The sequence below is a fragment of the Brassica napus genome, chromosome C1 (genome assembly GCF_020379485.1).
Source record: "Brassica napus cultivar Da-Ae chromosome C1, Da-Ae, whole genome shotgun sequence".
Classification (NCBI taxonomy): Eukaryota; Viridiplantae; Streptophyta; class Magnoliopsida; order Brassicales; family Brassicaceae; genus Brassica; species Brassica napus.
The window spans coordinates 8208214-8218362 of record NC_063444.1 but is presented as its reverse complement, the minus strand read 5'-3'; positions in this window follow the sequence as shown (position 1 = coordinate 8218362).

Below are 10149 nucleotides of genomic sequence, written 5' to 3'. Positions count from 1 at the left end.
CGATCGACAGCCGCCTGGCCGCATCGATCGACAGCCGCCTGGCCGCATCGATCGACAGCCGCCTGGCCGCATCGATCGACACCAGTCCGCCACGCCCTAACACAATAAAGTCTCAACTGGATTTCCACACCAGAGAGGAGATAGATCAGTTGGTAGAAGAGATCTACAGAGCTCTGGAAACTACAGAGGAGAGGCTTGATGGGAGATGCGATGACATCTATTTCCTAATGGATCTTACCATCAATGCATTAACTTCCAAAGTTGAAGCTATACAAGGAGAGTTGATGGAGATTCGGAGTTACATTGCACGTTGACCAGAAGCATCAATATCGATCGACAGACGCATCAACAAATCGATCGACGCCAACGTTCAGCATCGATCGACAGTGATACAAACCGAGGCCGGCTAGTACCAAAGATGACATCCGACATATCCAATCCACCTTACCATGGAAAGAAGATCTCAGCTGACACTTACGCCACACTTACCAGACATGAATTCAACCTTGAGAGTCTTGGTGAAAGATTGCAAAGGATTGAAAACACAACTGCAACAATAAAGAATAAATGGCGTAGAGGGGATGAAGCAATGAGAAACTTCACTGGTACATGGTTCAACAAGCGCAAAGAGGAGATGGATACTTGCTTTTCAACAAGTCCTAGTTCTCAACATTACTAGCCAAAACACCTCCAAAGTCAAGCCTAAATGACTATAACAAAGCGCTGAGTGGAAGGCAACCCACTATTAGGTAATATTTATTAAGTTTTCATTGATTTACTATTTATGGTAATTTTTAATTATTGCAGGTCATAAAAAAAAAAAGATCCAAGTAGACGATTGCCATCTGTATCAACCGACGCGAACAAGTCGACAACGATCGACATTTCCTCACCTGCGTCGACTGACATCAATGTCCTTGAATCGGTCGACATCTATTCCGGTGTGGTATATCGTTCTACTTGTTCAATTGAGTCCTTATGATTTATTTCTCACCATAACTCTGACTGAATTTACACTGGGGACAATGTAGTTTAAGTCTGGGGGGGGAGGTTTACTGATATTTATTTATTTATTAGTTTTATTAAAAATGTTTTCAAATTAAGTTATTATTGAGTCAAGAAAGAGATTATGAACTTATAGATTTTGCTAGATATCTAACCACTCTTTTGCACCATTCTAGACTTACTGATTGCAGATAGTACTAAAGATACTCAAGTGGATCAACCTGTCAACTATCTACTCTTGCTAAGATTGTTTTGAATGAACCAAAGCTGACCTCCAACACTAAACCTGACACAACTGCTTGTCTTGGGGCCTGATATACATGGGGTCAGATTCTTCAAACAAGTCTGGAAGGTAAAGCCTTGTGTATATAGATTTATCACTCTTTCTCTCTCTATTTTTGAAATTTAGATTATAAATATATATATATATATATATATATAGGAGATTTATTAGGAAAAAAATCGAACAGGACTTTGTGGCTACAACCATTAAAGCTTGCTTCATAAGAATTTCATAGGTAAATGATTAGAAGAGGACTTGGTGGCTACAACCATTAAGGCTTGCTTCATAAATAATCCTAGGATATAGGTCAAAAAGAAGTGAACAGGACTTGGTGGCAAACACCATTAAGGCTTGATTCATGGAAGTTTGTCCAATCTTGATTATTGATCTTGCATATAAGCAGATTTTTAACCAAGAGAGAAAATTAGTATAGAGAGAGGATAAGAACTAATGTTTAGCTGCAGGTCCAGATACTTGTTTGAGAATCATTGAATCCTGTGATCGATACTCCCAAGGTAAAGCCTTCACTTTTATTTTATGCTAAGAAATGAGGTTGGTAGAGGGGAATGAACGACAACAAGATTATGCTAAGTTGTTGGCTAGATAAATTTGGCTGCTAAGCTAGGATATGGTATGATGTGCTTTGTGACTAGGATTTCTTAGATGTGGATTGCAATATTGTAGAGGTGACGATTCTAAGTTTTAAATCATGTGAGTCCCTGCTGTTTTAAAACCTCTTTCTGAGAGACTGCCTGTTTGTTTTGCTTGAGGACAAACAAAAAGGTAAGTCTGGAGGAGTTGATAGACTATAGATTTGACTCGTTTTCATCCATAGTTTATAGATGTTTTTACTAATATTTATATTATTATAGAGTCTATTTATTATATTTATAAGATCAGGAATGTTTTGGAGATAAGTGATGATTTTGGAGCATTTTGGAGATTTTTGGAGCATTTTGGAGATATTTGGAGCAAGCACCCGAGATGACCATCGAGATCGACAATCGGTCGATATTGGAGAACTAGAATCGATCGATACACAAGTCATGGTGTCGATCGATAGCGAAGCGCGCAAAAGTCTGTTTGGTCACAACCAACTTGAAGCCCAAGATTTCACTATTTTACAAGATTGCCCGTGACGAGTTTTACCCTAATTATATAAGCTTTGCCGCCATGTTAGAGGCAAGGTGTGCTTTAGAAAGTGTGTTTTTTTTTGTGTTTCATTGTTTGATAGATAGAAGAGAAGATCCAAAGTTATAATTTGTGATTGGAACTCCATTGATAATTATCTCATTTATTCTATGAAGTTTTTATACTTAACTATTGTTATGAATTGCTTAGCCATGTCTGAGTAGTTCTTTTGTTAGATTTTAGGGTTTAAATAGGTTAGGAGGGATTAACCCCAACTATAGAATGCTGAGTTGTGATAATCATCTTTAGAATTGTTCACTAATGTATGTGTCTAGATTAGCTACCTAGAACTTGCCCTAGGATTGATTGATAAAAGTCATAGCTAATCCTCATCCTGAAAACATTCTAATTGAACTTTGTTTCTTGCTATGAGCAAGGCGAGAGCTGATCTAGTGAGCTTAGTAAGCATTCATTCAACCTGCACATAAAGCTTGACTAGAGCGCGTCGATCGATATCATACTTGAATAATCGATCGACGGTGCAAAAGGTGTATCGATCGATCCGCCCATTGGAATATCGATCGACACTTTCTTTATATCAATATAACGAGAGTTGAGATCAAAGATCTAGTTAATAGTCAACAAGTCAATGCTCGCAAAGGCCGAAAGACTTGTTGATCAAATGGTTGAGCTTTACATTATTATACATGCAACTCATTAAGCATCTATAGGATTATAATTCCAACTTTCCTGAATAAAAACCCTAAGTCTAGCTATTTCCTTTTTAAGCACCAAAACCCCAAAACATCTGCTATTGAACAAACACTTGTTCAATATAAAACTGCAATTTACTTTTAAAAACTCTTAAAACATCCTTACTTAACAAATCATATTAGAATCTCTAGGTTCCCTAGCTCCCTGTGGATTTGATCCATAAGTACTACAACTCAACCTCTTATTTGAGAGAGTATAAATCACTCCTTAGGGTAATTTGAGTGGTATCAAATTTGGCGCCGTTGCCGGGGAGTTTTGATTGCCTATTTTCTAATTTTTGTTAAGTATTCTGACATACTTTTTTTTTCTTGGATTTTCAGGTACATGCCCAGCAGTACCAGAAGAAACAAGGAATCCCAACTGATATTCTCACCAGATCCTGCAAGTTTGGAACGTACGATCCGTAAGGAAGCACGCTCCCTATCGACCGACAACAACACTTCTGTGTCGCTCGATTCTGCTCAACCACCGTCGAACCAGACACCAGTTTCGTCGACAGATTCTCGCTCACCTTTATCGATCGACAACACAAACCTTCCGTCGACCGATACCCTTCACCCGACATCGATCGACATTCCATCTCGGACATCGATCGACACTAAACCGCGAGCAATGGTTGCGCATTTGATACTTGTTCAGGACAACAATGGAGACCTGCATGACCAGGAGGGTCATCTGCGTAATGCAGCAGGTCAGAGAATATATGCTCAGGGGGCTGCAATCCCTAAGCCTGATGCTATTACTACAGGTACTACCTTACCTGTAGATGAGGCTGCGCAACCCAGGACGTTGGCTGACTACAACCGTCCAGATCACTACTACACCAACATATCAGCGATCTTTCCTCCTACCATTGAGAGGGATCTCAAGCTGAAAGCGCAGTACTACACACTTGTGGGACAGTTGCCCTACCATGGACTATCCCACGAGCATCCTATGGATCATCTGGAGAGGTTCGAGGATCTGATTTCTGCTATTAGAGTCAAGGGAGTCTCTGAAGACTACCTATTATGCAAGCTCTTCAGATATTCACTTGCTGGAGAAGCTCTGCATTGGCTCAAGCAGTTACAACCAGGATCTCTTAAATCCTGGAGCGAAATCAAGAATGCATTCTTATGCAATTTGTTTGATGAGGCACGTGCTGAAGACCTGAGGAGCAAGATTGCTACATTCACTCAGGGGCCTGCATAATCATTCAGAGGCTCTTGGATCAGATTCAAGTCTTACCAGAGAGACTGTCCACACCATGGATTCAATGAAGTACAACAACTCAGTACTTTCTACAGAGGCATCGCGGTGCAGTACCAGATGGCTCTTGATGCTTCCAGCAATGGAAACTTCAACACCAGGAATCCAGAGGAGGCAGTCAAAGTGATTGAAAACTTAGCATCCAACAACAGCACTAAAAACACTGATTTTTGAGGAAGAGATCTGCCACCAGAGTATTTTCAAGGTGGAAATAGAAACTCCTATGGAAATAGGAGTAACTTCAACCAAAACTCGCAATACCGGAAACCATACAACAACAGCTGCATCAACAACATGAATTTTGGAAGTTCCTACTACCAAAAGCCACCGCCGCCTACTCAAGACAGCAAGATTGAAGAGATGCTCGATAGGGTTCTTGAGGCACATCAGCGAATGACAGTGGACTTCAATGGGAAGATAGATTATGTCTACACCAACCTGAACAGAAAGTTTGAGACTTTGAGCTCTCATGTGAAGAAGATGGAGATACAGGTTGTGCAGACATGAGATGCTATTAGGAGGCAGGAAGCTTCAACAAGAGGAGTAGAGGATGATGTGATGAAGCACCACGTGAATGCCATTATTGAGGATGACTTTTGGCAAGTGGTAAAGGAAGAGAAGCTGCAACAAGGCGATTTTGAGGTAGAAAGTTTGATGAGTTTCGGCGGGTCACATTGGTGTCGATCGACACCAACCACCGAGCATTGCTCGACATACACCAATCAGAATCAATGGACATAAGTACCAGAGCATCGATCGACAACGCCTACGGAGTCAACTGCGTCTTGCAATGCCGTGAAGATTCTAACTCACGAGGAGTTCGCAGCAAAACACCCACATCCGCCCAGCCCTGGCAATGTCCGAATCAATCGACATACCAACAACAACGTCGATCGACACTCAGAAGCTAATATCGATCGATACCCATCGCCTCCTATCGATCGACGAGCCCCTATCACCTACCGAGTGAAAATGCCAAAGATAGATGTGGCACGACTTAACGCACTCAGGCCCAAACCTAAACCTTCAGATTAACCACCAGAGCCTGTCAGGACAACTTCGGATGATGGAGATGATCCTATGGAAGAAGATAGGGTTTCTACTGGAAGAACCCTAAGGAGAAGAAAGGAAAAAGTGGCGAAACATCTGAAGAGGGGGGCTAATGAAAAGGAAAAGAAAAATTTCCAAAAGAGAGTCTTCAGAATTCCTCTACATAAGCCATTCGAAGAAGCTTATTACAGCCACATATTGTGGATGTTCTTCAGAGAAACCAGAGAAAAAGAGGAAGACATTAGGAGAATGTTCTGTGAAGCCAGAGAAAAGATGAGGAGAAGGATTACATTGAAGAAGAAGAGTGACCCTGGACAATTTGCAATACCATGCACAGTGCATGGTATTGAATTCCCACATGCTTTGTGCAACACATGAGCATCAGTCAGCATCCTACCTAGGGTTATGGCAGACCATCTGGGTCTGCAGGTGGAGCCTTCGCAGGAATTGTTCACTTTTGTGGATTGTTCCCAGAAGAGCTCATGAGGAATTTGTGAGAGACCTAGAGGTGCAGATTGGTAATGCCCTAGTTCCAGTTGATTTCCATGTCTTGGACATCAAGTTAAACTGGAACTCTTCTCTACTACTTGGGAGAGCTTTCTTGTCAACAGTGGGAGAAGTTTGCAACTTGCAAACCAACCAGTTGTGTCTAACACTCATCGATCCTAATGCCCAATACGACCCTATCCCAGTCAAGAAGCCACAGACGATCTCCAGAAGAATCAATGATCCTGGTAGCATTGCAGTCTGCCACTGTGGAGATGAGTACGAAACTGAATATCCAGAATCGATCGAGACTTACACAGCAACATCGATCGATAGTTGTAACCAGAGATCGACCGACATACCACATGATGAATCGGTCGATAGTAATCCGAATGATTGGGAGAACGACAACTACAACCCCGCTATTAACGCTTACACCAGACAAAATATGCATACAGACGAGTATGATGAAGACTATGAGGAGGAACGAGCTATTGAGTACAAAGCCATCCTTGATAAGGAAGATAACCTCTTACACCATTCCTCTTGGAAAAGGAATGCACCATCGATCGACAGGACGAGCTTGCCATCGATCGACACTCAACCTCAACAACGATGCCGAAATGGAGCATCAACTGACACTGCCTACTACAAATCGATCGACACTGATTTAAACCGTGTCTGAGACGGAGATTACTCGATTGGTAGTTGGGCAGATGAACACCACCACGAGAGCTTTGCAGTAGAAACAGTAACCTACACACTAGGAGCAGATAAACTCCAAGATAGCTTCACAGACGAGGAGCTACTCAACATGCAAATGCGCGACGATACATATCAGATTCAAGCTGAAGCCGCTTGGGAAAGAACCCGATCGATCGACACTCGTCACCAGCAATCGATCGATAAATATCCTCAACAATCGATCGACATCAATAATACTACATCGATCGACAACCATTCAATACCGAAAACCACTGTAAGCGAAAAAGATAAATTAGATAACCAGTATCTAACTCCAGACGAATTTGGTGTTTTCAAGGACCCTAATGGCTACGCAAAATCCATAGACGGCCGCACACTACACGTATCTCGAGAAGATATTGCAGATATCCTTCAGACAACCAATGAAGCAGGCAATCTGTTCATGCATCAACGCAGCAACAGCGAACAGAAGACTACAAAGGAGTTTTATGACGTAGCTAGTGGCATAGAAAATAGCTTCAAACAACGATCTCGCCATACAAATATCCATCGATCAACATAGACGTTCCAACAGTCACCAGATAGCCATAATTCAGCAGAAGAGCTTTTGACCCTTATGGTAACATGAAATTTTACTGGGAAGAAAAGGATGAGTATGGAGTCTATAGAGATGATCGAGAATTTTCCAGAGATCTAGATGGACACACCATCCCAGTTCACAACAAGGATATCAGATGACTTCTGGAAAGAGCTTCAAGAGATGAGCCAGCCTACATATGTCTTCCTGAACATGCTAGCCAATTCACACAGACAAAGTTGGTGCCAGAGATCTACACCAAGGACGAGATTATCGAGATGTTCTATGGCATGGTGAACATGATATGAACAAAGAAGCCTTCCAGATGAAGCTTGATGGTGTCTACTATCCATTGAATGATAGTATAAGTTGGCTAACTACTTGCATGGAGGAGATGAAGCAAGACATAGCCAGAATTCAGAACGCGACCGGCACTGTTCGACCACAATCGATCGACATCCGACAATCACCATCGCTCGACATCCACCATCACGCATCGATCGACAGCCGCCTGGCCGCATCGATCGACAGCCGCCTGGCCGCATCGATCGACAGCCGCCTGGCCGCATCGATCGACACCAGTCCGCCACGCCCTAACACAATAAAGTCTCAACTGGATTTCCACACCAGAGAGGAGATAGATCAGTTGGTAGAAGAGATCTACAGAGCTCTGGAAACTACAGAGGAGAGGCTTGATGGGAGATGCGATGACATCTATTTCCTAATGGATCTTACCATCAATGCATTAACTTCCAAAGTTGAAGCTATACAAGGAGAGTTGATGGAGATTCGGAGTTACATTGCACGTTGACCAGAAGCATCAATATCGATCGACAGACGCATCAACAAATCGATCGACGCCAACGTTCAGCATCGATCGACAGTGATACAAACCGAGGCCGGCTAGTACCAAAGATGACATCCGACATATCCAATCCACCTTACCATGGAAAGAAGATCTCAGCTGACACTTACGCCACACTTACCAGACATGAATTCAACCTTGAGAGTCTTGGTGAAAGATTGCAAAGGATTGAAAACACAACTGCAACAATAAAGAATAAATGGCGTAGAGGGGATGAAGCAATGAGAAACTTCACTGGTACATGGTTCAACAAGCGCAAAGAGGAGATGGATACTTGCTTTTCAACAAGTCCTAGTTCTCAACATTACTAGCCAAAACACCTCCAAAGTCAAGCCTAAATGACTATAACAAAGCGCTGAGTGGAAGGCAACCCACTATTAGGTAATATTTATTAAGTTTTCATTGATTTACTATTTATGGTAATTTTTAATTATTGCAGGTCATAAAAAAAAAAAGATCCAAGTAGACGATTGCCATCTGTATCAACCGACGCGAACAAGTCGACAACGATCGACATTTCCTCACCTGCGTCGACTGACATCAATGTCCTTGAATCGGTCGACATCTATTCCGGTGTGGTATATCGTTCTACTTGTTCAATTGAGTCCTTATGATTTATTTCTCACCATAACTCTGACTGAATTTACACTGGGGACAATGTAGTTTAAGTCTGGGGGGGGAGGTTTACTGATATTTATTTATTTATTAGTTTTATTAAAAATGTTTTCAAATTAAGTTATTATTGAGTCAAGAAAGAGATTATGAACTTATAGATTTTGCTAGATATCTAACCACTCTTTTGCACCATTCTAGACTTACTGATTGCAGATAGTACTAAAGATACTAAAGTGGATCAACCTGTCAACTATCTACTCTTGCTAAGATTGTTTTGAATGAACCAAAGCTGACCTCCAACACTAAACCTGACACAACTGCTTGTCTTGGGGCCTGATATACATGGGGTCAGATTCTTCAAACAAGTCTGGAAGGTAAAGCCTTGTGTATATAGATTTATCACTCTTTCTCTCTCTATTTTTGAAATTTAGATTATAAATATATATATATATATATATATAGGAGATTTATTAGGAAAAAATTCGAACAGGACTTTGTGGCTACAACCATTAAAGCTTGCTTCATAAGAATTTCATAGGTAAATGATTAGAAGAGGACTTGGTGGCTACAACCATTAAGGCTTGCTTCATAAATAATCCTAGGATATAGGTCAAAAAGAAGTGAACAAGACTTGGTGGTAAACACCATTAAGGCTTGATTCATGGAAGTTTGTCCAATCTTGATTATTGATCTTGCATATAAGCAGATTTTTAACCAAGAGAGAAAATTAGTATAGAGAGAGGATAAGAACTAATGTTTAGCTGCAGGTCCAGATACTTGTTTGAGAATCATTGAATCCTGTGATCGATACTCCCAAGGTAAAGCCTTCACTTTTATTTTATGCTAAGAAATGAGGTTGGTAGAGGGGAATGAACGACAACAAGATTATGCTAAGTTGTTGGCTAGATAAATTTGGCTGCTAAGCTAGGATATGGTATGATGTGCTTTGTGACTAGGATTTCTTAGATGTAGATTGCAATATTGTAGAGGTGACGATTCTAAGTTTTAAATCATGTGAGTCCCTGCTGTTTTAAAACCTCTTTCTGAGAGACTGCCTGTTTGTTTTGCTTGAGGACAAGCAAAAAGGTAAGTCTGGAGGAGTTGATAGACTATAGATTTGACTCGTTTTCATCCATAGTTTATAGATGTTTTTACTAATATTTATATTATTATAGAGTCTATTTATTATATTTATAAGATCAGGAATGTTTTGGAGATAAGTGATGATTTTGGAGCATTTTGGAGATTTTTGGAGCATTTTGGAGATATTTGGAGCAAGCACCCGAGATGACCATCGAGATCGACAATCGGTCGATATTGGAGAACTAGAATCGATCGATACACAAGTCATGGTGTCGATCGATAGCGAAGCGCGCAAAAGTCTGTTTGGTCACAACCAACTTGAAGCCC